Source organism: Gossypium hirsutum, chromosome A09, assembly GCF_007990345.1.
Source record: "Gossypium hirsutum isolate 1008001.06 chromosome A09, Gossypium_hirsutum_v2.1, whole genome shotgun sequence".
Classification (NCBI taxonomy): Eukaryota; Viridiplantae; Streptophyta; class Magnoliopsida; order Malvales; family Malvaceae; genus Gossypium; species Gossypium hirsutum.
Window position 1 is genome coordinate 78,657,743 of NC_053432.1, and position 5,946 is coordinate 78,663,688.

Consider the following 5,946-nt stretch of genomic DNA (forward strand, 5'->3'; position numbering starts at 1 on the left):
AATTATTGAAATATTATATCATAAATAATAAGATAAAAAAGTATAAAATAATACTTGCTTTACACGATATAGACAACTTCAAAAAATAAAATATTATATTAGCTTATCATCAATTAAAATAATTTTAGATCTTTCTCCGGTATTAATATAACTCTAACACTAATTAAATGATAATTAAAAGGTAAAATCAATCTCTATTTATATACTTAGACTTCTATTTAAGTTATAACTCTATTTTATCGCGTTAATAACTATGAAAGTATAAAAGTTTACTTATAAAATTAAAAATAAAAATAATTTAAAATTTAACAAAAATCTTTTAACCTTAATTAATAGTTTTTTTAAAGGGAAACATAAGCAAATTCATTAACCGAAAAAACAAGAGAAATCGAATAATAAGAAGGAAATACCTGCCTACAACAATACCAACCTGTTGTACCTACACACCCTTCCAGCACAAAAGGTTACGATGAAACCACAAGGACCATAAACTTGTGATACCTCTCTGTTGCAGCCGATCATGAGGCGATTTTAGAAGAAAAATAATAAAATCTTTAACAACTGTAGGTGCGGATTGAAACCTTGCAAGCTGCCATGCCGTTCGGGCTCTACTGCAGTTAAGTAAAACATGATCCAAGTATTCACTCAAACAGCAAGACACACTCAACAGCGATAGAAACCCCTTTCTCAAGCAACCTTTCTTTCGTGGGAATGAAATGACATAAACAACGCCAAAGAAAGTGCTTCACCATCGGCAGTACACGACATCCCCATAATTTCAACCATGGTCCCTCAAGAAAAAGAGACTCAATATCAGCGTTCAAGGACAGCGCTAACTGGTACCCAGAGTGAACTGTATACACACCATCCCTATTGAAATGCCAAATAAGCCTGTTCATTTATTTATACTGGGCAATCGACACTTCTAGAATATAAGCCACATCCATCGTGTAATAATCCGATAGTTAGAGGTGTTACATACAATACAACAAAATGGCCTGGTAGAGAGATGGAACAAAACCTTACTTAATATGGTTTATTCAATGTTAAATTATTCAAAATTGTCAATATCATTCTAGGGGTAAGCATTACTAACTACTTGCTATATTCTAAATTACATACAAACTAAGGAAGCACCTTAGGATCCATACAAAATGTGGCACGACATGAAGCCAGGCCTAAATCATTTTAGGAATTGGGGATGCCCAACCTACGTGTTGGCTAAAGATGAAAAAAAGTTGGAAGCACAGATAGAATTGTGCATATTTGTTGGCTGTCCAAAGTGGAGTAAGAGCGGATAATTTTAAAACCCAAAAGACTAAATGGTTAAGGTTTCGACTTATGCTACTTTCCTTAAGGAATTCTACATTAACAATTTTAAACCTCGAAGTAGATTGTTACTTTAGAAAATTTCAGGAAAATGAACTTATACTTGTAAGTCATTTTCCATGAAACAAATGCAGCCAAAGGGAAATGAATAAGAGGATAATCATTTTATAAACAGTTATCTAAAAAATTAATCTATTTTCTAGGATTAGTAGGCACGTTTCAATTTTTTTTACCACAAATTCTCTCTCTCTCTCAAAAATAGTAAACCTAACAACATCCTTTTACCAAATTTACACATTTACGCATTTTGTCCAACACTCTCGGCAATTACCAATCCAACTGTTATAAATTGTGCCAAAGTTCATTGAAAAAAACATGCCATCACAAATTACCGGTATTAGTCACCCGGCTAGCTAACTTTTTATTTAAAAAAATGAAGAGGTTTTCCCTTATTGTTTTGTGCGTGGTGACTCTAGTGGTGGTGTTGTTTTCAAGTTCAGAGGCAGCACCAGCGCCAAAATGTGATAACCCCCTGGAGTATAGCTCATGCTTGAACGCGTATAAGAAGCCACCTCCATCAGCCGGTTGTTGCCAGAAGATGAAGGAACAAGCACCATGTTATTGCGAGTACATGAAGATAGAAGATGTCAAACGTGTTTTTGACAGAGTTGAGATTGCGAAAATGGCTAAATTGTGTGGAGTTTCATATTCTTCCACCTGTTAGAATCACGTTTGGTTTCATATGACTATCTCTGGCTGGGATAATGTGGCATCTCAATAAATAAAAATTTTATTTGAAAACTAATTTACTCATAATTTCAACTATAATTTACCTATGTTCTTTTTTTTTTTTGGAATGATACCGGTGATTTTCTATTATTTACCTTTATTGTCTTGATTCATGTTACATATGTGCTAAAAGAACTACACAATGATCTAGATTTTGTTTGAACCGTACTGGATTGGTTGGATTGGAAACTGGTTTTGATACTAGTATAATTACAGGGGTTAGATTGGTTGACCCACGAACCAATAGAGACTAGTTGAATCGATTTTCTCTATTTCTTAAAAATTATTTTTATATTTATTTGAATTTTTAAATAATTTATTTAATAAAACTGGACGAATTGGTCGAAATGAAAAATAGTTATTTAACTGATTCGACTATCAGTCTAGTTCTGAAAACATTGTTATAGTTAAAAAAAGAAAAAGAAATGGGTAGGGTAGATCAAATTATTAAATTATAAACATATATGTTATTCGAATATTTATTTGGGTAAAGCACACTTGTAGTCACTCAACTATTAGTAAATTTCTCTTTTATGCTCTGAATTATGAAAATTTACAAAATGATCACTCAATTATTCAATTTTCTCTTTTTTGATCTCTTGTTAGCTAGACTTGTTAATTGGCCGGGTTACCTTACCAGGCATGTAACAACCCATTTTTCAGTGGTGTCAGAAACAATGGTTTCGGGACCACAAATTCGATGAGTAAGTCTATATATTTATTATTTAATATTTATGAGTCAGTTTCAATATTATATTGAATTTGTGATTAATAATTTTTATAAATTGAACGAATAGATAAGTAAAAGTGGTTTAATCCAAAGTCAAGTGGTTATTGAAAATGAGACGTTGGGACCTCATTTCCGTAATTTAAGGTCGTAAATATTTTTATTAAATATTTATGGACTCTTATTATAGGTGAATTTAAGTTTGGTTCGATAATTTTGACGATTGATTTCTTAATTAAGGAAAGAGAATTAAATTGTAAAAAAGGTAAAAATTACCCATTATAGATTTTAAATTACCAAAGGGATTAACATGGAAATTAGACCATTGCCAAAAGTCCAAACGGTGGTGGATGGTAATCATTCCACTAACCTTTGGGATATTTGTTCATTAGGTCCTAATTAGGTTAAGGTTAAGTTGAAATAAAGTTGTTTGATTTGATTTAATATAATTGAAGGACCAATTGTGCAATTGGACTTTTCTTAAATGGCCAAACGGTAGGAAGGATATGAAATTCTCTAGTTTTGTGATTAATTGCTATTAGATCCTTATTATTTAGTAATGAATTAAAAAGGACTAAATCGTAAAGAATGAAAAAGTTAAGTTTTATTAATTGGAAATGTAAATTAGATGGACCTAGATGGTAATTATGTCATATATATTTGATGGAAAATTATGAACATGTGTTAGAGATATTATAAGTATAATTTAAAGGTTAATTTTGTAAATAAGTAAATAGGTTAATGAAAAATAAAAGATAACTAAATTTAAAAAGCTATCATCTTTTTATCCATTCAAGAAAAGTGAAAACACCATTTTTAGAGGAGAAACAAGTTCGTCCAACTAGGGTTCTTCCATTTAAGAGCTAAACCTTGCTCATTGTTAGTATTTTTTATGTTTTTAAGTTTATTTTAGCTTGATCTAGCTAACTTAAGGTCTAATTTGTAAAATTGTTAAACATTGTAGATTATGCCATTGATGATTTAGTGTGTTCTTGAAGTTTAATGGTATATTATTAACCTTGGTTGTTAAATAAGACTATTTTGTAAAGTATTTTTTTTGTAATTTTAATGTTAAAGGACCAAAATGTTAAAGTGATAAAATTACAAGGACTTGACGTGAAATAATAGCAAGTTTGAGTTTTAATGTAATAGAATGCGATTCGGTTTGATTTGGATTTGGTTAAAATTGGTTAAATAGCAAGTTTGGAGCTTAGACACTAAATTATATAAAAGTAAAATATTGGAGGTAATTTTGTGAAAATGTCAAAAATGACTTAGTTGCATATAATAGTTAATTATGTTGCTAGAAATTGATAATTGAATGAAATTATTATTTAGATTGTGAATGAATTGAAAATCGAAGAAAAGAGAAAGTTGCTGAATAGTCCTTGAACTTTTGTCATTTCTGCAGTTTAGCTCTGGTAAGTTCATTTAATATGAAATAAATTATATTTCTAATTGTTTATGAATGTTAGAGCTTAAATGATATAAAATTACTAATATTTAAATTGATTTATTTATAGAACTGAAACTGTAAAAAGTTACGAAAATGGTATTTTTTTATATCAATGGAGACAAGCTATATTCGTATGTAAGACCATAACAAGGCTATGAAAATTATAAACGTAAGACCATAGTGAGAGCACAATATGAAGCGTGTATTGGGGTTTCAATCGTCTTTACAATATTCATCATATGGAAATAAATGAGGATCTAAATGTGATTTGATGTGTGAAACGATAAGTGGTTTGTAATAGTATATACGTGTAAAGGTAGTAAATGTTGTATTATCATTATATGTTAAAGCGATTATGCATTGTGATAGTAAGAAATGCGAATGTTGTTGAAATGTGGAAATTTGATTTGAACTAATGTTTGAGCATTACTCACTTGCTGTAAGCTGTGATTGACAAGAATTCTGATAATAACCTTGTTGACAGTAACTCTATTCATTTATCTTGTTATTTGAATTATTTTGTTTAATTTAGTAAGTTTTATTGTTTAATTGACGAACTTACTAAGCTTTATGTAAGCTTAATCGTTTCCTTGTCTTTTTCTTTGTAGATTATATTTTATGGAAATCGGGAGATCGAATCAACTCAAAGAATCACACTACCTGAAGACCTTTTTGGTAGATTTTGAATTCAATTTGGCTTATATGGCATGTAATAGGAAAATTTTATTATGTTTTGTAATGGCTCCTAACTACTTACATTGTACAGTTGTTGTGTATGTAAGGTTGTGGCTTGAATAACTTTGTTAGATATGCATGCTTAATTCTAAACTTAAGCATAATGGATAAACATGGAATGATAAGTTGGCATGAATTAGATATGGTAAGTTGGGACTGAATTTGAGTGTGTTTGTGGTTTGTGTATATTTGCTAAGGTAATGAGATCATAGGGTTGGACTTGTGGTGTCTTTGTTGACACATTAGGTTAGGTCTTGGCTGAATGATTTAGCATGTTTTGGATGTTCTCAAATGTGTTTTGAAGTCTTGTGATCATGTGTTATAAAATGGTTTAGGTACCTAAGCATTTAGATGTGAAAAGTGCATGTTTTGGGTCATTTTTGGGCACACACGGCCCGAGACACAGGTTGTCACATGATCCTATATCACACATGGGCAACCTACACAGGTGTATGCTCCGAGTATGTTAGGTGCAGGGTTCACACGGGCTGGCACACGGAGGAGTCACTGACATGTGAGCCAAGTTAGTGAGTTACACAAGTGGATACACATGTGAGCACATGGACGTATGGAGTAGCCACACAAGCGTGTGGGATAGCCACATAGCCATGTCTAGAGGCACACGATTTAGATTCTGTCACACGTCTTAGACACACGACCGTGTGACCCTTGTTTGAAAATTTTTCAATTTTTCTCTGAACTTCTTGATTTGATTTGAATTGGTCCCTAATTGTTCCTAATATATTTTTAAAGCCTCTTAGGCTCGATTTAAGCTCCATAAATATATGTTTATTTCATTCTGAATTATATATGTATTTTCAAAATTGATATGATTATTAGATGTTAATTGTTATGAGATGTTCTGAATTGTACGATAATACTCTGTAACCCTATTCTGATGATGAAAACG

The 5,946-nt window shown here is 31.1% G+C and overlaps 1 long non-coding RNA gene across 1 annotated transcript; it reads right to left on the reverse strand.

Moving 5' to 3' along the window:
- Nucleotides 1-297: 297 nt before the first annotated feature.
- Nucleotides 298-1,449, reverse strand: LOC121206255 (uncharacterized). Its single transcript, XR_005901318.1, has 2 exons — nt 1,138-1,449; nt 298-998 (listed from the first exon to the last, which is right to left on the reverse strand). It is a non-coding gene; the product is annotated as an uncharacterized lncRNA (long non-coding RNA).
- Between the last annotated feature and the right edge of the window lie 4,497 nt (nt 1,450-5,946).